The sequence below is a fragment of the Pinus tabuliformis genome, chromosome 5_2 (assembly GCF_031772625.1).
Source record: "Pinus tabuliformis cultivar Carrire ecotype Pingquan chromosome 5_2, CPIR1, whole genome shotgun sequence".
NCBI lineage: Eukaryota > Viridiplantae > Streptophyta > Pinopsida > Pinales > Pinaceae > Pinus > Pinus tabuliformis.
In genome coordinates, this window is record NC_142306.1 from 630,056,284 (window position 1) to 630,082,990 (window position 26,707).

Here is a 26,707-nt window from a genome sequence, read left to right on the forward strand (position 1 = left end):
TTTCCACTCTCTCCCTCTCTCTCATCCTCTTCCCATCCACTCTCACTCATTCTCATAATGTCTCTCTCTCCTCCCCCTCTCCCTCTATCTCATTCACAATATCCCACTCTAACTTTTTCTCTCTCTTTCTCCACATGTCAACAAGAAATATCACCGTCCCTTTCCCTTCCCCACCATATTTCCTTGTCTATCTCACTTTTTTACTCTCACTCACTCTCTCCCCTCACCCATCAACTAATTGTTCCCCACCCCGTCTCTCATTAATAATAATATTGATATAAATAATATTAAAAAAATATTATTAACAATAATATTAATATGTTTATATTACTATTATTAATGTTAATATCATTAATAATAACATTATTAACAAATGTTACTGCTATTATTATTATTATTATTATTGACACTACTAATATGTTTATATCATTATTATTGATATTAACATGATTAATAATACCATTTATTAATATTATTAACAGAAATAATACTACTATTGAATGCCTTTACTATAGTATTAAATATACTTATTATTATTATTAATATCCAATTTTAAGGTCACGACCAAGCGAGACACTAAATTGGTGTTTGAGATCACCTTCTTTGTGGGACAAGGGACCCACCATTGTGCAATGGTTTGAGTCTTATGTCTACAAAGGCATACATACTCTACCCCGCTCTAGTATTGAACACGTTACCTGTTAAGACGAAACACATGCTCTCAACCATTAGGCCCACTCAAGCAAATGCTAAATAATGCTAAAGGTATAACATTTTTAGTATTAAATAATAATATTAATAATAATATCAATAACAAAATATTAACATTACATGTTATTAGTAATCAATAAATTTGTAAATTTATTAACATGTAATATATTAACATAACACTATTAATATTATTAATAACATTTAAATTATAATAATAACATTAATAACATCTAATTAATAATATTAATATTATTAGTGATATTAATACAATTAATGATACTAACGTTGTTAATATAAATAGTATTAACATTAATATTGATAAATAATATAATAATACTTACTTTTTATTTAGTAATGATAGAATTACTAATAAACATTAAAATTAAAATTTCTATTCACTCTAACAATATGACTAAGAGTATTAATATCATTGTTAATATAAATAATATTAAGATTTGTACTAATAAAAATATTAATAATATTTACATTCTAATAATTTTTATCAAATACGTTAAAAGAAACTCAACCATGGTCAAATTATTCAAACCATGCTCACCCATAGTCAATATTTAAAAATGTTTAATAATATTATTAAGAATATAATTTGAAATACAATGGTTTATTGATGTGGTTGACTTTGTTTGATAGTCAATACTGTTCAACTTTTGCCAAACATAATTACCTATTATTATGATTGATTAATATTAATAGTAAAAAATAGTCAAACATAGTGAAACAAAGTTAATGTTTATAGTCGATGTTTAAATAATTCACCATGATCAAACTCGATCAACCCTATGTTTACGATATTTAACAACAATGAACATTTTTCACACATGGTCTTCCTCAATCAAGATAACTCAACCATATTCAATTATAGTCAACTATGGTTGACCAAATTCAAACATTTTCAACCTTAGTGAGCTAAGGTCATCCTTGGTCATTCACAATCAAGATTTTAAAATGTTTAATAATAACAATATTAATATTAATAATGTTAACTAATAAAAACAATAATATTAATAATATTAATAGTGTGACATCGGAATGGTACAAAAATCTAACCAATGTTGCAATATGACAAACATTGTTGCAATGTGACATATATTGTCACATCGTAAAAAACATTGTTGTAATGTTCATTACATTGTAATTTATCCAATGTTCTAATGTGACGTTACAAAATTAGTCAACCACATGTAATAATGTGGTTGATTATGTTTCCTAGTCAACACTTTTAACTTCTATCAAACCTAATCACCTATTACTATTATTTATTAGTATTAATAATCAAGCATATTATAACATTGGAATGGTACATAAATCTATCCAACGTTGCACTATGAGAAACATTGTCACAGTGTTACATTACATTTGCAATTTATCCAATGTCGGAATATGACATTAGAAAATTAGTCAACCACATTTATTAATGTTGTTGACTATGTTCAACTATGTTTGTCTATGCTTGACAACAAACACTCTTCAACTTCAGCCAAACATAATCACGTTTTGATATTATTGCTTAGTATTAATATTTGAAAGAATAAATCAATTAGTCAAATGTAGTCAAACATTATAAAAAAAAGTCAACCATCTTTCAAGCATAGTTAACCATAATGGTCAATCATAGCTGACCATGGTCAAACATGGTTAACGATTAGCAACCACGGTCAACCAACGTCAACTATGGCCAACCATGATCAACGACGGTCAACCAAGGTCATCCATGATCAACATGGTTAGCATGGACAACCAAGAGAACTAAGATCAACCATGGCTGACCATGATTAACCAAGATCAACTGTGATCAACCATAGTTAACCATGGTCAACGATAATCAACCATAGTTAACCAAGGTCAACCATGATCAACCATGGTCAATTGAGGTTAGCCAAGATCAACATGGTTTAAATGGTCAAACATGATCAACTAGGGTCAACCCTAGTCAACCATGGCCAATGATGATCAACCATGGTCAAATATAATTGTCAACCATGATAGTCATCTATGATTAACCATGTTAAATTGACATTAACTATGATCAACCATGGTCAACCATGGTCTACCATGATCAATCAAGATCAACCAAGATCAACCATGGCGAACGATGGTCAAACATGGTCAAGCATGGTCAAACAAGATAAATCATGGTAAACCAACGTCAACTATGGTCAACCATCATGAACATGCTTAGAATGGTCAAACATGGTCAGCCAAGGTCAACCATTATCGACCATCATCGACCATGGTCAACCATGATCAACCATGGTCAACCATGATCAACCATGATTAATCATAATGCTCAATCAAAACCTCTATGTTAGAGTGGTCAAATATTGCCAACTAAGGTCTCTATGGTTGACTATGAAAACTGTAAGGGTCAATCAAGGTCTCTATGGTCAACCATGCTCAACCATGATCAACCACGGTGGTCCATCATGATTAACGACGATTAACCATGATCAAGCATGATTAACCATTGTCAACCATGCTCAAACATGATTGAATATGGTCAACCATGGTCAACTGTGATCAGGCATGATCATTGTTGGTCAACCTGGTCAGCCATGATCAAGCATCTTAATTGTTGGTCACTCATAGTTAATATAGAATATTCCATGCTCTTTGAAATTGACTTTCAAATTAATCACATCATTAATATTTGTTGGACGATAAACCTTAGGACTAAATAACAGAGATGCATCATGTTCCAAAATTATCCATTAAAAAAAAAAAAAAAAACTAGAAAATAGAAATAGAAAAACCGAAAAATAGCAAAAATTAATATATAAAAAAGGAAAGAATACATGCAATTGACCAAATTAATAATAAATTATCATATTACATATTAAACTAAGGAAAAGAAAATGAATGAAAATTATAATTTTATTGTTACATTAGTACAAATAATTATATAACATTATTATATAAGTTATTATGTTCTCGAGGGGAGGGCTCTATTTGTTTTTCCTTTTGAATCTGTCGGGCTTCATATTGAATCTGCGTGAGTGCTTGATCGGTGGAGCCTCAACGTTTAGGGCATAGGCCCCGTTCCCAAGCACTGGAGAGGTGAATGCGACAGTGCCGACGGAGGTGTGTGGAGATCCGATCAGGAAGCAGCAGATAGGTCGAGCCCGGCGGTGTGTGCCGAGCAAGCGGTGGATAGTGGTTGCCAGATTGCACCTGAATCTGCGTGGAGCCTGGAGGTGGAGATTGCCTGGTGTGTTGTTGTTCGCGTGAAGGTGTCGGATCTGCATGGGAGCCAGATCTGAGTCTGAGACCTCATTTAGTAGCGGTGACAGAGTGCTGAGAAACGTTGTGCCGGTGAGTTGAAACGACGTGTTGTGCGAGTGAACATTACTGCTGAACGAGGGATCTGCTGCGTGGAGAAGACTGGAGAAGAGAGGATGTGTTGTGGTATTGGATACTGCAGAGAAGAGCATTGTTGAAAGGATCTGTCTGGTCCAAGGTTGGCTCGTGACCGCCACATTGGAAGTGTTGAATAGAGTTCGTGTGCCTAAGTTGGGTGAGATGGCACTGTTGTGAGTGTGGCCAGTGGTGAGCCACTCTTATTTGACCTGGTGCAGTCTAAGAGATCAGATCATGGTTGGAGCGTGGCATTTATGGCTCGTTGATGTGAGCTTACTGATGTGCGTGGGCATTTGGCCTGAGAACAATGATCTTTGGCTTTGAAGAGGCATGAAGCCTGTAACTGCTACCAGATCTGAGGAGGTGTTAGTTGTGTTGAAATCTATGTGGAACTTATTTGATCGATGCAGAGCCTATTCAGGGGAATGCGTATCAGGTGCTGTTGAAGGCCCAGGAAGCGGCGATTAATGCGAGCGCTGCTTATAAGGCCGCGGTGGAAGCTGTTCAGAGAGATGGACCAGAGTTTCTTCCACATTTGACAAAATTTGCAGGAATAGGGATCGGAGAGATCCGGGAATCCGGATTGACCTTGAATGCGATGGAGGATTGGACCATGGAGTCCTGGATTATTATTTTGAAGGGAAAATTGTGTTCTCTTCGTATGGCTGTGTGCCTATGTCTGGATCATCAGTGTTTGAATGCACTGCATTGAGTCCAGGTGAAAGGTCGTCAATCCGTTTCTTTATCAGTAGACCCCTCACAGGTATCGTTGGTGAAAAATAGTTGCTATTATGTTTGGGAAATAATCATCTTTGGGCGGAGATAGAGAAATTAAATTTGAAGAGTTTATGTTGTGTTTTCTTGGAATCATGCTTAGATATTATTGAGCCTAGCTAACTCAATGTAGGCAAAGTTATTTTGTTAGAATTTGCAACTCTAACGAATGACAGGTTAAGCATGGAGTTCTAAGAAGTTATTTGAACAGACAAGGATGCCTAAGATGTGAACAATGAACAGATGAGGTAAAGCAACAACAACAACGTTTATGGTGGACAACAAAATAGATGTTTGTTTGAGTTAGTGTGGTTTGTGGAATAGACTCCCTAGCATGTTATAAGCAATACCAGGTGTTGTAATGGTCATTGTATGTACCCAGAAACTCCAAAATGTGGAATGAAATGTAAGTTTTTTAAAGGCATCTGAAAGTTTGTGGTGATCTTAAAACCACTTTGTAATGGTTTATGGTCAGCCTGAAACCATCTTTTGTCACTATAAAGTAATGGTTGGTGGTGAGCCAGAAACCATCTATAGAGTCTTAGTGGCTACAAGATTTGCCCGGAGGTGGCACATTTAAGTTCAGGATTTGCCCGGTGGTGGCATATTGCCTAAGTGGCTAACGTGTACATGAGAGCTTTGTGCTCGTAGGAGCAGGTGGACTGCAGTAACACCTGGCTCACGGTCTCAGATATTGGTGTGTCTGAGCACAAGAGGGTCAGCGCACTTTTCTATCTGACAGTTGCGTCGAAAGGCGCAATCAGCGCAACTGTTTGTGATTGTTATTTGGACATGAATATTTGGCTTAGAAAGGCACTAATCTCTCTTTGTTTTTGGAAGTTCTGCACATGCAATTCGCCTGATGGTGGTGGATTTGCAGGTACATATATGCAGTTTGACCACAACCAGACTTTGTGAATCACTAGCATGACAAGTAGTCATTAAGGGGGGGAGTTAGAAATAATTAATTCCTACTTGTCTATGGTTGTAATTCTCCATTTGAGGAGTTTGTTCCTACATAATAGGAATTAGCTAGAATATAGTTTCTCCTAGTTTAGTGTGTGGTTGAGAGAATCTCTCAAGAACACTACTGTATGTCTAAGATAGAATTCCTATCTTGAGACTTTTGTTTGTATAAATATGTGTGTAATTTCCTCATTCATGAATATAGAATATATTTTGAGTGGTTGTGCTATTTTATCTTTCTCATCTAACCGCTACATTGTAAGTTGGTCCCCATTCTCATAGTGATACTACATCGCATTAGAACCTTATAAATGTGTTCCATATGCGTATTATATCCCAAAAAAATCCAATTTCTTGTTTTTTGAAACATGTATTAGATGTATATATGTTAACTAGAAGAATGGCGCCTTTTTTACCAAAACTGATAACGATATTTACTCAAACTAACGAAAGGTTTATTATGATTCTCTTAAATGTTTCTTATATCAAAATAGATTCAAGTTAATTCATATTTATTAATCAGTGAAAATTCTTAAAAGGTTTAATGTGTAAATATTTGAAAATTTAAAAAATCTTTGGCGATATCAGGTTATTTTATTATCAATGTCTGGTGAACCAAGTCACATATATAATTTCATCCATATTAAAATGCAAAATGTACTTCATTACCATTAGTTTTGTCCCAGTCATACGAGTTGAACGTATAAGTAATAGTGATACTACACTATCTATCAGTAATGAAACGAGTTGAACGTACAAGTAATAGTGATGCTACACTATCTATCAGTAATGAAGGTGAGCTAGCACTACCTTAGTGATTCCAGCTTTTTTTACCCATTCAAGGAATATAATTAGAAAATATACTACTAGTATTTGCACGTTACTGTGCACGGAAAAGTCGACGACTTTAAACGAAGGGTCTGCGTTCGAGGGAGAGTTATCTGTGAGGACATTATGGACATAGAGGTATGATCTCTGCGAGAGAAGCTTTCGGATTTAGATAGCCAACATAATTTTGATTCAATGATGGGAGATGCCACAGATGATGAACATGTACCATATCTGGGAAAGAAAACTGTGTCATTGCATCTAGCCACGACTCCAAATGGAAGTGTCAAGGACAATCCTTTGCTTTTAAAGTCGAATCTTGCTATTGGTGTTGGAGATTGGGATTAGTTTAATCAGGAGGTAGGAGGAAATGACTTTCAAGTTACAGAAGTACAGGGGAGTGAGTGGAGGGGGACACCTATTCAGATTTAATCTAAACAGTGTTGTTAGGATAAATCTTACTATAGAAAAGGCTTTTGGTTTAGTTATAAAATATAATAATTTTGATAATGATTTATATAGACTTCTTTTAAATTTTGATATACCAAGTGTCAAGAGGAATCTAATTTCGAAAAGTAGATATGTTTTTTTAAGTAAAATATGGAGAAATGTTTACACGATTTAATTTCTTGAAAGTTATGAAATTCCACTAAATATTTTTACCAAGCATATCCACCAATTTCACAAAAAGCAGATATGTTTTTTTAGTAAAATATGGAGAAATGTTTACATGATTTAATTTCTCTCAGAGCTATGTAGATTGAAAGTTATGTATATATATTTCATGGACCATGAAAATCAGTGACAACTATATCCACGAAATATTTGTGCCAAGCATATCGAGCCAAGGCAATTAGCTAGGGTATGACAACTACATCCGCGAAATATTTGTACCAAGCATATCCACCCAAGGGGATTACCTAGTACCAAGCATATCCACCCAAGGCGATTACCTAGGGGATGATAATTACATCTGCGAAATATTTGTACCAAGCATATCCACCCAAGGGGATTACCTTATGTTGGATCGACCATGGAACTTGACCATGAGCGTGTTGAAAGAATTGAACCCTTGACCTCTCAATAGTAAAGATGTTTTAATGATGGAGACTCAACCATTTGAGCTAACTCTCAAATCTACTTATTCTTAATAATATTATTTATATTTATAAAATTTCACATCTCCCTCTATATGTATATATATATAAAATTGTTGTTAATTTTATTTAAACCCTAGTAATATATATATGTGTGTGTGTGTGTGTTTTATTTCACATGTTTTATTTTTTTTCAATTTAATTGTTTATTTTACTATATATAGTACTAATGATATACATTTTATATGCTTATTTGTAACACCTTGGGAAAAAAAAAAAAAAAAAAAAACTTCCCTTCCTTAATGCCCATCATTAACTTTCAATCTTACCCTATGGAATACACAGCTTATTTGGTTTTTAATTGAGTCATTAATAACAAAATGAACTGGCGCATATTAAGGATTTAAATTTAATATAATCTTGGTCCATCTGCACGACTATCTGTGAGATGTCATAGATGAGTTCCACCTGTCCTCTCCTCGGTAGAGGTAATGACTCTTCTACCTGGTTTGATTAAATGAAGAGGTGAAAGGGTTTGAATGCTGAGTCTGGACAGTACAGGGTAGCTCAGACATGGGAAACCTAACCCATTGTAAAACCCTAACCTTATCTTTCTATTCCATTTCACTCTGCCGATGGCGAGAAGGGTAAAGCTTTGTAACGAGCAGTGTGTCAAGAAAGGGAATGAGGGTTTCTACCTCTGCATCTGCATGCCATCCTACGGTTCTAGAAACAAATAGTTGTCACCTTAAGAAAAACTACGACAACGAGGTAACCTAACTAGTGATACAATATTTGTTTGTATTCGCAGTTACCCTCGTTCCTTCTCAATGATACTGACCACAATGTTTGTCGCAGGCATATTCAGGTGGATGGTCTCAGTTCTTCCCTCGACCCTGGTGGCCGAACAGGGATACACTTCTGCGGCGGGAACCAGGTTTGCTCTACTTCGGAATTAATACGAACACACCTTTTTTTCTTATGAGAAGTTGTGGGTTACATTCTGATGCTGGCTTTCAGGTATGCGGTGCTCCAACTATGGAACAATTCCTCCTAGGTACAAATATCATAAGCATAGTTTTTTTTTGGTGTTATTTGCGGGTTTAATCTTCCCTACAACTAACCTCTTATGGGTTTTTTTTTGGGTTTATAGGTAATAGCTTGACCCTATTCCCGAAGCTAATGAACCTTTGAGAAGAATCTATACCTGAGCTAATTCGACAGTTCCCTGCCATTTACACGTTGGTTAAAATTCTCGAATCGACAGCATGCTTGACTGATAGATTAGATTCAGTTCCACGTTTGAGGGTCGGAGGGTTTGCTAGCTCTCGGCATGGCCAAACCCTCACCGTAACCCACAATTCACAAATGTCTAAGGCATGATGGAAATGTCATATGGTTGTGGCCAATTTGGATTCGTAGCTTGGTTACTTGGACTTTTTTGAATGGTTTCAAACTGAATTTATTTATAGATGTTGCTTTGTGGCATACGCCACCCAACAATGCTACTTTGTTTTTTTTTTTTTATTGTACTGAATGTTTGTTGGGGTTTTATGGATAACCTTTGCAAAATCTCGGCCCTTGGCATGGAAAAGCCAGGTATATGAACAGATTTGTGAATATATGAATATATTCATAGTTTAGGTTGTCTTGGATATTGAATGGAAACGATTGTACCGAGAATTCTGAACAAAGGAATATTTAATACTTGTTATAGCTCTTAAAGCTATTCAGTTTATACATTATTGTTCTTACTCTTTATTTTTAATGGGCGATAACCTGTTAGTGAATAAGAAAGTGCCCGTAATTGTAATGAGTCTTGCGTGTATACTGAATCTCAAATATATGTTAAGTCAAGGTATATATTGAATCTGATTTCATTCCTATTTTACAAATCAAAATGAATTTGTGCATTCAGGCTGCAGGCCTTTCTCTGTTAGGAAAGTAATGAATATTCTGTTTGTTTCTTTCTTGGTGATTCGGTACTTACATGTATAGATAATTTTAGTGGTTTCCATTCCAAAAATATGTACATCTAGGAGAGTCTAAGTAGGGATTATAACTCTACTATCATTGTGTTTGTCTATAATACAACAATGTATTAGTTAGGTTTGTAAAATTATAATACTGTATGGTTTAGATTTAATCATAATATAAAACTAGAGAAAAATTATGGAATCAATCCTTCTCTGTGATGAATGTAATAGAGTATACAAGATGTTATCCATAATTAGCAGTACCTAGCTTAAAGATAGAAGAAAACGAAATCATTACTCCTAGTTACACACCATTTAAACTACCAATAATAAATATAATCCTTTGGTACTTATCTATTCCGATTTATTCACATTGTGCAATCAATAATATTTTTGGAAGGTCTCGCCACCCAGCCATGGACATGGAAATCACGTCCATGGTCCCCCACCGAGCACTTCCTGCTCCTAATAGTTTGTATAAAAGCAGTCAGGTATCTTGGGAATCTGGACTACTGTCGAGCCTCAAGTCACATACCCATTCGATTATTTTCCATCATTGAAATGATCCCACTGGTATCACAACCCAGCTCAAGGAAAAATTCTTGTAGTCCCCTTACTGCCCTTTCCTTTTCCCTTTTGGGGAAAGGTGGAGGCAACCTTTTGTAACTATTCAAGGAGTTGTTATAACTATTTTGTATTTAGTTTTTTCCTTAATTAACCTTGTTTAATTTCTTTAAACACAAAATGTCATGATACTTGGCTTTTCCAGCCTTAACTTCTTAACAAACATGTTAAGTGAATTTAAAAGTTTCTAAGTTTTGCATAAACTTGGTAAAAATAAAAGTAAATATGATGCAACAGAAGGGTGTTACAGCTCTCCCCCCTTATGAGGAACATCGTCCTCGATGTTCTTCTAAGAAAATAATGTTGGATAGGCCTGCAACATGATCTCCTCTTCTTCCCAAGTGGTCTCCTCCGGGCCAAAGTGCCTCCATTGCACTTTAACCTAGGGGATGGTTTGCTTCCGTAAGGTGGTTTCTCTCCGATCTAGAATATGAAGAGGCTCTGCCAGGAACTCTCCCTCGAGCTCGACCTACACAAATCATAATTGATAGTTAGAATTGCGCCAAACAACAATTTTGACTTCACATATTCATTTGTTCCTATTACCTGTATGTTTTCCCAGTTAATTATATGCTGAGGGTTGTATAGATATTTTTTTAGCAAGGATACATGGAAGACATTGTGAACCTAGATGTGGCCTGGAAGTGCTAATTTATATGCCACTGGTCCAATTCGTTCTAGGATTTGGAATGGTCCACAATACCGTGGTGCCAGTTTGGCACAACCCTTCCACTGTAGAGTGCATTTCCGGGGTTTAACTTTTAAGTATACATGATCTCCTATCTGAAATTATTTACGAGTCCTCTTTTTGTCTGCGTAAACCTTTTGCCTATATTGCGCGACCTTTAAGTTATGCTGAACCTTTTTCATTGTGGCCTCCATTTCAGCTAACATATCCAGACCCATTGCCAACTTATTAACCGGGTTATTCTAATCTATGGGTATCCGACACATCCTTCCATAGAATACCTCAAAAGGGCTCATGCCCAATGAATCGTGATGGTCATTGTTATATGGGAACTCTACTAAATGGAAGTAATCCTCCCACTTGTGGGGTTGCTGCATAATGAACATTCTTAACATATCTCCAATGACTTGGTTTACTCATTCCATTTGGTCATCTGATATTCACCTTATGAATGGCATCAGTTAAAGATTTATTAAACTTTGGTATTACAGACTCATGTACTGGTGTGTGTTCTATGTTATTGAAGCAACGTATCGATCAGATTTCCAATACACAAACAATATATTGGAAAGACAACAGAAAAATACAGTAAGCAAACACAAAGACACAAACAAATTTTAATAAGGAGTTCACCCTATGCTCCAGGGCTATGTCTCTGGTCCAAATTTAGTGGTGGCCTTGTTTTATTGTGCCTTTGGGCAGAGAATTTTACAATACAGGGACTCAATGTGAGTTCTCCTGAAGTAGATTCACTTGGCAGGGTGGTCTTGGATTCCCCAAGCCATTGGACTACACAGAATCTTCTTTTTCCTACCAACTCTGTGACCTTCTAGTCTACAATCGCAAGAGCCTAATGTGGTGCTCATCCCAGATAGATCCTCTAGGGGATGGCTTGAATCTTCAAGCTCTCTAGTGCTCGATGCTGCTGCTGATTAGCTTGGGCCTCTGTCTCCTCTGCTCTACTTCACTATTCTTTGTGTTCATTCCTCCTCTCAGGGTTCACTACTCCACTTCTTCATCTCTCAACTTCTGTCTCTTTGTGTCTAACTCCTCTCTCATTCAACTGCCTCTGTTCATGGCTTTAGCCATTTGATCCCTATGCTTGTTCGGTTCCTCTTCCGCCTCTATCGATTCACCTTCTGCAACTGCGCTAGGAGTTCCCTGTTCGGCATCATCATCAACACTCAGGGAGTTGCCACTTGTCTTCCTCTCAATGGCGCTAGCATGCTTCATCGGTTCGTTTCTTCAGTTACGTCGTGGATGCATTCTTCCTCCACCATGGCGATCAAACGGATTCCAAATCCCTTTAAAATGCGGCTTAATTCCTTATCGATTCCGCTTCCTCCCATCGAGGATGATCTCAGCCGTCCAATCTGGGCCCTCCAGATCTGATGCCATACACATGTTTCACGCAGTCGACTTGCTCGACTGATAGCATGCGATCAATGACGGTTTTCTCTCACCTCCACCTGCCATGCGCTAGTTTCCAGAGCACAGGTCTCGCCTTGTATGATTAGCACTTTTTCCCTTTTCCACCCACGGTCCTTCAGTTCCCCCACACGACTGAGTGCTTAGCTTTCCCATTTTGGCCCTAATCGCCCAACGATGCACGATTAGTGCTAGGAAGCGCTAATTGCGCATCAAAAATCAACTCTTTTTCCCATTCTAGGGTTCCTAGGGACTACTTCGGCCTCTCGCACAGTCTCCATGGGCCTCAGTCAGCGCGCTTTGACCGAGGTCCTCGTCGTTCCACATTGGATGCCATTGCCACTGGTTCAGGGTGTTTTTTTATCATTTTTCTGAAATTCTTTAGATATTTGTTCGACTTGATACAGTCATTGTTCTTTGATAGTCTTCTATGGATCCAATTTGTATCATGGCCTTCCCACTGAAAAAGCTTTTGGATGACCAAAAGCTGGTTTTTAAGACTCGACTAAGTGAGGATACTGTTTCTTCACTTGTCCAATCTCAATCCACTTTGCACTGCTCAGCTTTGAAACTTTGAGCCCAATCCTAAGGTACTCAATGTCTCCTCTGTCCGTCATCCTCACCTTCCTGTCTAGCAATGTGTCTTCCTGCAACTCATTAAGATACTCAGGTAGCAGGTCATCAATAGAAGGAAATTGACTTTGCTCTTCAAGGTCCTCAATCATTGAAGGTTCAAACAATCTCAAGCAATCTACATTTACGACTGAGTAGATGTGCATGTAAGCTGGTAAATCAAGGCGAAAAGCATTTTCACCAATCTTCTCAAGTATCCTAAAAGGTCCATACCTGATAGGCTTTAGCTTTTTACCTTCACCTTGCATCCTGTCCTTGCTGATATACAACCAGACGTGGTCTCCAACTTGAAAATTATGCTCCATCCAATGCTTATCACGCCTAGCCTTGTACTTGGCCTGGCTCCTTTCCAGCTGTTCCTGTACTACCTGGTGGATCTCTTGGATCTGTTCAATGAACCTAGTTGCTTTGTCCACATCACTGTGTCCTTCAACCATGGTGTCTTTACCAAAGACAAAATCCAAAGGAGACCTTGGTATGAAACCAAAACAGGTCTCAAAAGGAGATCTCTATGTAGAAGAGTGTTTGGCTCTGTTGTAAGCATGCTGCACATAACACAAGTGTTCATCCCAAAGCTTAGGATGCTTACTATAATATCCTCTCAGTAACTAGATAACGGTCCTGTTTACTACTTCTATTTGGCCATCTGTTTGTGGATGAAAAGTTATTCTTTTCTTCAGTTTGGTGTCCATCAGTTCCCAAAGACTAGACCAAAACTTCCCCACAAATCGGGTGTCTCGATCAGATATAATGGAAGTGGGTAATCCAAAATGAACCCATACATGTTCAAAGAACAATTTTGCAGTATGTTTAGCTATGATCTGTTTACTACAAGGTATCAAAATACACATTTTGTTGAACCTATCCACAACAACATATAGATAATCATGACCTTTCCTAGATTTAGGTAGTCCTCCAACAAAATCCATGGAAACACTTTCCCAAGGGTGAGAAGGAACTGACAATGGAGTGTACAAGACTAGTTTTCTATTGCTAGTCTTGCTTTTAGCACACATGCCACACCCTCTTACATACCTAGAAACTGTCTCATTCATTTTCAGCCAATAGCAAGATCTTTGCAGCTGTGCAACTGTTTTGCTTACTCCAAAGTGACCTGATATCAGAGACGTGTGTGCTTCCCTAATTATCTTTACTCTTTCGGTTTGTGGAATGCAGAGTTTCCCACAATGGTATAAGAGTCAGTCCTTTATATGATAGTCCAATTATTCTACTATTTTGCCTTGACTCAAAGTTGCATATATATCTTTAAAGTCCATATCTTGAGCATATTGTTCAATGTAGCTTCCATGTAGCACAGAATTATGCTTAAGTATGGTAGATGCATTTATAATGGGTCTAGATAACATGTTTGCAACCTTGTTATGTATGCCCTTTTTATATCTGATGACTAAATGAAACAGTTGTAGAAAACCAATCCATCTGTAATGTCTTGATTTCTGCAACTTAGTTTGCAAGTGTAGATATTGAAGTGGCTGATGATCAGTATGTATTACTATCTCTTTTCCCATTAAGTAATGTTTCCACTTTTTCACATTGAACTAATGCACACAATTCTTTATGATATGTGGGATAGTTAACTATTGCAGGATTAAAAGTCTCAGAATGATAACATATGGGTTTATCGTGTTGTGTCAACACTGCTCCCATGGCATAGTCATTGGCATCAGTTTGGATCTCAAATGGTCTTTGTAAACCAGGCAGTGCTAGTACAGGTGCTGTACTAATTTTCTCTTTCAAGGTGTCGAAGGCCTTCTAATGTTTGCCTCCCCACTGAAACACCTTATTCAATCCTGTTAAAGCATGTAAGGGAGCTGCAATCAAGGAGAAGTTATAAATGAACTTCCTCCAATATTGTGCTACTCCTAAGAAGCTTCTCACTTCTGTAGAAGACTTGGGTTTAGGCAGTTCACAATGACTGTCACTTTAGAGCAATCTATTTTCAATTCACCTCTCCCTACTATATGACACAAGTAGTTTAGAGATGTTTTTCCAAATTCACATTTTGAGAGTTTAACATAATGTTTTTCTCTTTTCAAAACATCCAGTGTCTGCTTAACATGCTTTAAATGTTCTTCCCCCGTTTTACTAAAAATCAGAATGTCATCCAGATACACAATAACAAAATCATCAAGAAAAGGTCTGAGTACATCATTCATTAATCTCATGAAAGTAGCAGGAGCATTGGTCAATCCAAAAGGCATAACCAGCCATTCTTACAATCCCTGCTTTGTTTTGAAAGTGGTCTTCCATGCATCTTGCTCTGCAACTCTGACCTGATGGTATCCACTATGCAAATCCAGCTTGGTGAAATAAACAACTTTCTTCAATTAATCTAAAAGATCATCTATGTGAGGAAGGGGATAATGATTCTTGATCGTTATCTTATTTAGTGCTCATTAATATATGCACTTTCTCCAAGAGCCATCTTTGTTTCTCACCAAAACGATTGGTGACCCACATGGTGATGTGCTAGGCCTCATGAAGCCCTTCTCAAGCAACTCTTGCACCTGCTTCTTTATTTCAGCATTCTCTAAAATAGAAAACATGTACATCCCAATGTTAGGCAATGGAACATCTTGCTGCAAAATAATATCATGTACTATTCCCTTTTTGGGTGCTAGACCTTTAGGTTCTTGAAACAAGACGTCATACTATGAAACAACCTTTTCTATATCAACTTGTTGTTCAGCATTACAACCCTCAAATACATTGGTTTTATCAGGTTTCTTTTCCTTTACAACCATCAGTAATAATTGTTTGCATGAGTTAATCATTCTTTTCATCTGTCCTGAGTTTATGAGAGTGTAATTATTCTTGAGCTTATCAGCTCTTACAAAGTATTCGATTCCATCTTTGACAAGTAGATACTTGTTCTCGGCTCTATAGAAAATAGCCTTTCTATCATACAAGTAAGGACTTATTAAAAGAATTCCACATATATCCAAAGGAATTATGTCTAACTCAACCTCATCTACAAACATTGACCCAAAAGAAAACTTTAGTTTGCACTGTCTAGTCACTTGTAGTCGTGCTTTATCATTCAACCATCCTAATGGGTATGGTTTCTTGTGAGGTGTAGTTGCTTATCACAAATTCTTTACAATTGCTTCAGAAATTAAATTTACTTGTGAGCCACTATCAAACAAAGTATCAATCTTTTGGTTTTTGGAAATAACTCGAATATGGAACAGCTCATGTCTTTTTCTCTCATTTTCTTCATCAATAACAGATTGAGCAGAATTACTAGTAGATGCTTCAGAATTCTTACCTTTTATACCTGTGGCTGCTATGGTTGTTTCATCTCCCGAGTCCAACCCAAAATCTTTCTGAATAGCTGCAGTTGTCTTCTTCTTCTTGCCCTTAGACTTCTTAGGTCTCAGCTTTGGATGCAGAATCCAACAATGCTCATCATCATGCCCCTCCTTTTTACAGTGAGTGCATGAAGCTTTAGCTTTCTGTGCAGTGTTAGCCTTCCTTGCCTTCCACTTTTGTTTTCTTTTCTCCTTGCTCTTGCTTACAGTGGGTTGGGATGGTCTCGTAACTTCTAGATTTCCATTCTTTCCTCTAGCTTCTAGATGAATAGCTTGTACAGATACCTCATCTATACTAGTGGGATTAAACTTGAGGATGGTATGCCTCATGTAGCTATGTAGACCACCAATGTACTTCAAAAGAGTCTCTGGTGAGTCTAATGAGATACCCAATATCAATGCTCTCTTTCTAAACTCTTGAGTATACCCTTGCACACTTTACCCTTTCAGCTGCTGAAGAGTTTTCCAGCTCATCATGGCTTGTTGCATGTAGGCCAATGGATATAACTGCTTTTTGATTGCAGAAACAAAGTCACTCTAGATAGAGATGGTCTTACCATGTCTTTTCATATCAACTTGGGTTCTGCCTTCCCTCCAAACCAAGGCAATGCCTCCTAGGCTAGGCTTGCCAGCTGAATCTTACTCTTGTCTGAGTTTATGTTCTATACCCTGTAATACACATCAATCTGTCTAATCCAATTGTCCAACTTTTCAGCATTTGGCTCTCCATCATATATAGGAAAATCAAATTTAACATCTAACTTAATCAAAGATGCTTTCTTATTATGCACAGGGCTATTAAGAGGTGTGAGAAAGCTTTCCTCTTTCCCCTTTCCTTTGGCATTGTCATGGAAGTGAGACTCATCTTCTTCTTTATCTTGTTTAGAGCTTGATGCATCTTCCACCTTTTGCTTTCTGAAGTCTCTGTACATTTCTTCAACCATAGACTTTATAGCTAGGAAACTCTCTATGAATTGAGGGTCTGGCCCTACAGAACCTTCTTCTGACATTGTCTTTCAAGAATAAACTCTCCCAATTTCAGGATTAGTTTCCACCAACTCTCCTTCTCCTAATTTGAGCTTTCATCTTGTGAGCATTCGTAGCTAACCAACACAAGCTTGTTTAACCTTACAACCTAGAGCTTTGATACCACTTGATCTGATATTCACCCTATGAATGACATCAGTTAAAGATTTATTAAACTAAGGTATCACAAACTCATGTGCTAGTGTGTGTTCTATGTTATTGAAGCAACGAATTGATCAGATTTCCAATACACAGACAATAAAATGGAAAGACAACAAAGAAATATAGTAAGCAAACACAAACACACAAACAATTTTTAATAAGGAGTTCACCCTATGCTCCAGGGCTACATCTCTGGTCAAGCTTCAGTGGTGGCCTTGTTTTATTGTGCTTATGGGTAGAGAATTTTACAATACACGGACTCAGTGTGAGTTCTCCTAAAGTATATTCGCTTGGCAGGGTGGTCTTGGATTCCCCAAGCCACTGGACTACACAGACTCTTCTTCTTCCTACCAACTCTGTGACCTTCTGGTCTACAATGGCAAGAGCCCAATGTGGTGCTCTGCCCGAACAAATCCTCTAGGGGATGGCTTGAATCTTCAAGCTCTCTAGTGCTCAATGCTACAGCTGATCAACTCAGCCCTCTGTCTCCTCTGCTCTGTTTTACTATTCTCTGTGTTCAGTCCTCCTCTCAGGGTCACTACTCCACATCTTCATCTCTCAACTTCTATCTTTTTGTTTCTAACTCCTCTCTCATTCGACTGCCTCTGTTCATGGCTTTAGCCATTCGATCCCTATGCCTGCTCGGTTCCTCTTCCACCTCTATCGATTCACCTTCTACAGCTGTGCTGGGAGTTCCCTATTTGGCGTCATCATCAATTCTCAGGGAGTTGCCACTTGTCTTCCTCTCAACGGTGCCAGCATGCTTCGTCGGTTCGTTTCTTTAGTTACGTCGTGGATGCGTTCTTCCTCCACCATGGTGGTCAAATGGATTCCAAATCCCTTTAAAACATGGCTTAATTCCTTGTTGATTCTGCTTCCTCCCATCGGGCGCGATCCCAGCCGTCTGATCTAGGCCCTCCAGATCCGACGCCATACGCATGTTTCACGCGGTTGACTTGCTCGACTAATAGCACGTGATCAATGGTGGTTTCCTCTCACCTCCGTCTGCCACGTATCAATCATTGTATGGAATTACTTTGCTTTTGTCCAAAACCTCTTAGTGTTTAAGGGTGCCCCGATCAAAACCGTCAGTTTCCAAAGCACAGGTCCCACCTTGTATGATTAGTGCTTTTTCCCTTTTTCACCCGCAGTCCTCTGGTTCCCCCACGCGACCGAGTGCTCGGCTTTCGCATTTTGGAATCACACATAAAAAATCACCCCTTTTTCCCATTCTGGGGCTCCCACGGGCTACTTCAGCCTCCCGCGTAGTCTCCATGGACCTCGGTGAGCGCGCTTTGACCGAGGTCCTCGTCGTTCCACGTTGGATGCCATTGCCACTGGTTCAAGGTGTTTTTGATCACTGTTCTGAAATTCTTTAGAGATTTGTTCGACCTAATACAATCATGGTTCTTTCAAAATATTCTATGGATCCAATTCAGATCTGCTCATGCCCAATGAATCGTGATGGCCATTGTCATACGAGAAATCTACTAAATGGAGGAAATACTCCCACTTGTGGGGTTGCTGCATAATGAACATTCTAAACATATCTCCAAGGACTTGGTTTACTCATTCCATTTGGTCATCTGTTTGCGGATGGTAAGCGATACTGAATTGAATCTGGATACCCAACCCAACAGAAAGGGTTTTCCAAAAAGCGGATGTGAATTTTACAACTCTGTCGGAAATCACAACCCGGGGTATCCCATGTAATTGGAAGATTTCCTTCATGAATATATCTGCTATCTCTGTTGTCTTGTAGGTGGATTTCACCAGTATAAAATGGTTTGTTTTACTAAGCTTATCCACTACCACCATAATTGAATCATGTTGCTTTCTAGTGTTGGGTAATCCTGTAATAAAATCTAAAGTAATTGTATACCATTTCCATTAAGGAATGTTTAATGGTTGTAGGAGACCCACGGGATGTTGATGCTCTGCCTTTACTAATTGACATTCCGGACACTTGGATAAGTACTCCGTAACATCCTTTCTTAATCTTGGCCAAAAGTAACTTTTCTGGATAGCTGTTAAAAGTTTCTGATATCCTGGATGGGCAGCATAAGGCTTTCTATGAAATTCATCCATTAATAATTGCTTAACGGACTTTTGATTGGGAACATAAATTTTGTTTCTGAATGTGAGCGATTCTCCAGAAGTTATATCATAATCAGACTATTTTCCCTTTTTCCAATCTTCTACTACTTGTTGCAATAGAAAAGCATATTCTGGATCCTTGAGGGATGCTTCCTTGATAATTTCAAGGAGATTAGATTGTGCCTGACTGGGTTGTATCTCATAGACACAATGCATTTTTCTGCTTAATGCATCAGCCACTCGGTTTTCTTTTCCTTTAATATGTTTCATATCGAAGTCGAATTCGTTTAGAAATGCAGTCCATTGGGCCTGCCAAGCATTCAAACTTGACTGATTAAATTTTTTTGTTAAAATACTGTGATTGGTTAACAGTAGAAATTTCTTTCCTAAAAGGTAGTGCCACCACATTTTAAGCACGTGTACAGATGTTGTTAACTCTAGATCATAAGCAGAGTACCACTGTTCATAGTCTTTCAATTTACGTGATTAATATGCAATGACCTTTCCCTCTTGAGTTAATACTCCACCAAATCCTTCCTTACTTTCATTTGTGCAAACAACGAATGATTTTTCCGTATCTTCTACTTTCAAAACTGGTGTCATGGTGAGTAACTGCTTCAGCTGCTTAAAAATTTGTTGGCATTCTACTGTCCAATGGAAGGCACACCCTTTTTTATACAAGGAGGTCATAGGAAAAGCCATTTTTGAAATTTTTTGATGAATCAACGGTAATAACCTGCGTGGCCCAAAAAGGATTTGATATCTGCAACATTTTTCGGGGCTGTACATTCCATTATTGTTTTGATCTTCTCTGGTTCAACCGCTATGCCCTCAGCTGATATAACATGACCCAAATAATGAATTTTATCTTTGTAAAAATCATACTTGTTATACTTAGCGTTTAGTTGATTATCGTACAAAATTTGCAACACGATTCTTAAGTGTTGTTCATGTTCCTCCTGATTTTTTGAATAAATCAATATATCATCAATAAAAATCAGCACAAATTTATCTAGGAAAGGCTAAAATATACTATGCATTAGGCTCATAAAAGTAGCTGGGGCATTTGTAAGGCCGAAAGGCAGTACGATGAACTTGTAATGACCATAACAAGTTCAGAAGACAGTCTTACATATGTCCTCGTCCTTTATTTGGATTTGGTGATAACCAGATCTTATATCGATCTTAGAGAATATGCTGCCCCCCTACACTTGGTCAAATAAGTTGTCAATCTGAGGTAAAGGATATATATTTTTGATGGTGAGTTTGTTTAGCTATCGGTAATCAATGCATAACCTTAAAGTCCCATCCTTGTTTTGAACAAACAGTACCTATGCTCTCCATGGTGATACATTGGGACGAATGTACCCTTTATCTAAAAGCTCTTGCAACTGCATTTTGACATTTGTTAACTTAGGAATTCTCATGCAGTAAGGGGCTTTTGAAAGCAGGGCTGCTCCAGGTATGAGTTCGATAGTAAAATTGATGTCACGTCTAAGGGGCAGCCCGGGAATAGTTTCTAGAAATACATTCACGAATTCTTGGATTAAAGGAATGTTTTCTAAACAAGTCATCTTGTTTCTATCATTAGAGTATCCTACCTGAACAACGTATATCTGGCAGAGTTTTCTAATGTACTTCCCTACCTAGTTAGCAGTGATGGGGCGTAACTTCATGCTTTTTTGGATTCCCTGAATTTCTTTTCTTTGCCCCAGTTCTGTAAGGTAGTTCACAGATTTATTTTTACAATCCACTAAGGACCAACATCCTTCTAACCAGTCCATTCCTATCAGTACATCGTAGGAACCTAAGGGTAATATATTTAGATCGACATGAATGAGCTGCCCTGAAACTAAGATAGCACAGTTTTCTGATTTGGCAGACACCTTCCTCTTAGCTCCGGTGGGTAGTTTTACAAGTCAGGATTTCTTAAATTTGCTACTGGGCAGCTGACATTTTTATACCATCTTGGGGCTAATATAACTTAGGCTAGCACCTGGATCAAATAAAACAAAAACAAGTTGATTAGCAATCATACCTTCGCACTCGATCATGGTGGGTTGGTATTCTACCTGATGGTCATCCAAAGTGGCATTAATTCTGGGCATACTCCTTGCTATATCTCCAACTGTAGAAGCTTCTTTCACATTGGAAAGTCGTTCAATTCAGGCCTTGTGTGCGCAGTTCTTATAATAGTGAGATTCTCCACAGCCCCAACATTGCAGAGGTGGCTTAGGTGGATGTGCGGTCACAGGCTTATTAATTCCCTCTGTCTGTTTCCTTTCAGGGTATACTGGAAACTTGGGCGGATTTCTAGAAATTTTTCTAAAGGTTCTCTGCTGACTATTTCGACCACTTCGTAACTTTTGTTGTCTATTTGGGGGTAGATTCCTCATTTTTTTGCTTGAATTTCCTTTGGGTGCCTCATTTTTCTGTTTCATCTACTGGTAACAGATACGAGCCTTGCTCACCACATCATCCATTGATATCGAATACTCAAATTCCAATTAAAATTAGGCAGACTGCTGATAAATCGCTAAATTTTTGCTTTTTCCTCCTGCATGTATGGAACATATCGTAACAAGGAGATGAACCTCTTCACATATTCATCCATAGTCAAGGTTCCCAATCTTAACTCATGGAACTCCTTCGCATTTTTGTCGTAGTAACGCTTAATCAAGTATTTATCCTTAAAGTGTTTATGGAATTCTTGCCATGTCACCTATTCTTCATCAATCTTTCTCACTGTTTTGGTTTCTTCCCACCAAAGAGTGGCTTTTCCCCGTAACTGACAATCTACTAAACGTGCTTTGAGATTGTCAGTGTATTAATAAATTTTGAAATATTTCCCCAATCATTTAGCCATGCTTCGGTTGCCTCCTCAGATTCTCCTTCAAAAAGTGATGATTTTATTTTCTTAAACTCACCGTGTAATTCTATCTTTTGTTTTTTGGTTTTCCTTTGGTCTGACACATTATCTGAACACCCTTCTTCATCCTCCTTATGTCCTTCTGCTGACTCGGCATTATCCTCACCATGGTGAGTTGTTGGTGTTCTTTCTTTGTCCTCCGTACTGGGGTTTGGCCCTCGCTGATTCTGTCAGTCAGATAGGCTCTTGAGAATCTTCTCTTGCTCCTGTCTCATGCGTTCATTATCTGACCTCAAATTATCATTTCTATACGTAGCTACTACATTGTTTCTAGCAGCACACCATTAGCTTGTCGAGACAACTCTCCCAACTGTATCCATATATCCGAATTGGCCTCTACATAAGTTACCTCTAGCGGGTTTGAGATTCTGAGGCTCCTTTGCATGTTGAATGTGGACTTCTATCTATGTCTCTCTGTGTTCACATTTACAACTCAATTGTTTATTACATATTTTAAGCATGATAGCAAAAAAAAAAATCCATTTTTTTTATTGTGTATTAGTTAACCCAAAAGCCTCATTGTACGAATATGGGCTCTGATACCATTTGTAACACCTCCAAATAAAAAAAAATCTTTCCCTTCCTTAATTCCCATAGTTAACTTTCAATCTTACCCTATGGAATACACAACTTATTCGATTTTTAATTGAGTCATTAATAACAAAATGAACTGGCACATATTAAGGATTTGGATTTAATATAATCTGGGTGCATCTACACTGCTATCTGTCAAATGTCATAGATGAGTTCCACTTGTCCTCACCTTGGTAGAGGCAATGACTCTTCCGCCACGTTTCATTAAATGCAGAGTTGAAAGGGTTTGAATGTTGATTCTGACCGGTACAGGGTAGCTCAGACATGGGAAATCTAACCCGTTTTAAAACCCTAACCTTGCCTTTCTATTCCATTTCATTTTGTCGGTGGTGAGAAGGGTGAAGCTCTGTAATGAGCAGTGTGTGAAGAAAGGGAATGAGGGTTTCTACCTTTGCATCTACGTGCCATCCTACAGTTCTAGAAACAAATGTCTATCACCTTCAGACAAACTATGGCAATGAGGTAATCTAACCAGTGATACAATATTTGTTTGTATTCACAGTTACCCTCATTCCTTCTCAATGATACTGACCATAATGTTTGTTGCAGGCATATTCAGGTGCATGGTCTCGGTTCTTCCCTCGACCCCGGTGGCAGAATAGGGATACCATTCTATCACAGGAACCAGGTTTTCTCTACTTCGGAATTAATACAAACACCATTTTTTTCTTCTAAGAAGTTGTGGTTGACATTCTGGTGCTGGATTTCAAGTATGTAGTGCTCCAACGATGGCATAGTTCCTCCTAGGTACAGACATCATTAGCATAGTTTACTTTTTAAGTGTTATCTGCAGGTTTAATCTTCCCTACAACTAACCTCTTATGGGTTTTTTTGGGTTTACAGGTAATAGCTCGACCCTATTCGCAGAGCTAATGAGCCTTCGAGAAGGATCTATACCTGAGCCAATTCGATAGTTCTCTGTTATTTACAGGTTGGTTAAAATTCTCGAATCAACAACATGCTTGACTAATAAACTATATTAAGTTCCACGTTTGAGGGTTGGAGGGTTTGCTAGCTCTCGGCATGGCCAAAACCTCACCATAACCTAGAATTCGCAAATGTTTAAGGAATGATGGAAATGCCATATGGTTGTGGCCAATTTGGATTCGCAACTTGGCTGCTTGGACTTTTTCGAATGGTTTCGAACTGAATTTATTTATAAATGTTGCTTTATGGCATACGCTGCCCAATAGTGCTACTCTGTTTTTTTTTTTTTTGCTGAATGTTTGTTGGGCTTTTATGGATAATATTTTCCAATTCTCGAACCTTGCCATGGACAAGTCGGGTCTATGAACAAATTTGCGAATATATGAATATATTCATAGTCTAGGTTGTCCTGTATATTGAATGGAAACCGTTGTGCCGAGCATTCTGAACATAGGAATATTTAATATTTGTTATAGCTCTTAAAGGTATTTAGTTTATACATTATTGTTCTTACTATTTATTCTTAATGGGCAATAACCTGTTAGTGAATAAGAAAGTGCCCGTAATTGTAATGAGTCTTGTGTGTATACTGAATCTCAAATAAATGTTAAGTCAGGGCATATATTGAATCTAATTTCATTCCTGTTTTACACATCGAAAGGAATTTGTGCATTCAGGTTGTAGGCCTTTCTCTGTTAAGAAAGTAATGAATATTATGTTTGTTTCTTTCTTGGTGATTCGGTACTTACATGTATAAATAATTTTAGTGGTTTTAGTTCCAAAAATATGTACAGCTAGCAGAGCCTAAGTAGGGATTATAACTCTACTATCATTGCATTTGTCTATAATACAACAATGTATTAGTTAGGTTTGTAAAATTATAATATTGTATGGTTTATATTTAATCATAATATAAAACTAGAGAAAAATTATGGAATCAATCCTTCTCTATGATGAATGTAATAGAGTATACAAGATGTTATCCATAATTAGAAGTACCTAGCTGAAAGACAGAAGAAAACGAAATCACTACTCCTAGTAACACACCATTTAAACTGTCATAGTAAATATAATCCTTTGGTACTTATCTTTTCCGATTTATTCACACTATGTAATCAATAATCTTTCTGGAAGGTCTCACCACCCAACCATGGACCTGGCAATCATGTTCACGGTCCCCCACCGAGCACTTCCTGCTCTTAACAGTTCGAATAAAAGAAGTTGGGTATCTTGGGCGCCAGGACTACTGTCCAACCTCAGGTCGCATACCAATTCGACTATTTGCCATAATTGAAATCTTCCCATTGGTATCATAACCCAGCTCAAGGAAAATTTCCTGCAGCCCCCTTGCTACCCTTTCTTTTTCCATTTTGGGGAAAAGTGGTGGCAAGCATTTGTAATTGTTGAAGGAGTTGTTATAACTATTTTGTATTCAGTTTTTTCCTTAATTAACCCTGTTTAATTTCTTTAAACAAAAAATGTCATGATACTTGGGTTTTCCAGCCTTAACTTCGTAACAAACATGTTAAGTTAATTTAAAAGTTTCTAAGTTTTTCATAAACTTGGTAAAAATAAAAGTAAATATGATGCAACATAAGGGTGTTACATTATGAATTAAACTTAAATATAAATTTCTCAATTATAATAATTGTAATTTTAACTTGTATGGCTAAATTGACATATATATGTGTGTCTCTGTGTTTTCGGATTTTTATATTTAAAAATAATTATATTAATTATTTATATGTTTTTGTACTATATGTTCTTAAATATTATGATTATGAATCTTTATTATTAAAATTTATTTTAACATGTATACATGTTATGATTTTTTTGGGGAAAAATGTTTTTAATTTTATTATTTAAAACAAAATCACAATATAACAATACAAATTGAATTGATTTATTAATTTTATTATCTTTTCTTTTTATTACATTTTTAATTGAGTTTATATTATGTTTTATTATTATTATTTTCCTTATTATTTTTTATGGACAGTGCAAGATCTCTTTCATATTGAACTCATAGCACAACTAAAATTGAGCATATGGCCTTGCATAATCAAGTTATGTAGATTAATTTATATGGTAACCATGGTTAACTTGCTAAATTTAAATAAATTATAAATTATGAGAATATGTTGGATTTTTAACAACAAAAAATAAAGTGAGTTGCTTAATCTCACTACTATTCATCAAATTCTGGAATATTCTAAAAATATAAAATCAAGGTAAAGTTGGCCCTTTTTATTAGGATTAATGCTTACATTAGTAGTTTTGGTTTGTTGGTTTGGTTTCAGTTTGTTGGAAGTTGCTGAGACATTCTCTTAGTCACTCTCCTCCAATTTTGGAAATAGTTGGATCTCACACCAACTATATAAATGTATTATATAGAAAATTGAATATATGAATAATTTTGTGTGTGTTTGCAAACAAATTTTTAAGTTGTTATCAAAGTTGGTAGCTCTAGGTTTACTCCCTCATATGAGGGCCCGGGGATATGAGGGAAATGTGAGGGAAATGTGAGAATAGGAAAGTAAATT

At 37.1% G+C, this 26,707-nt stretch overlaps 1 pseudogene; it reads left to right on the forward strand.

The window, feature by feature from the left end:
• Positions 1–9,131, forward strand: part of LOC149160617 (uncharacterized) — a 35,964-nt pseudogene extending 26,833 nt beyond the window's left edge.
• Positions 9,132–26,707: the final 17,576 nt, after the last annotated feature.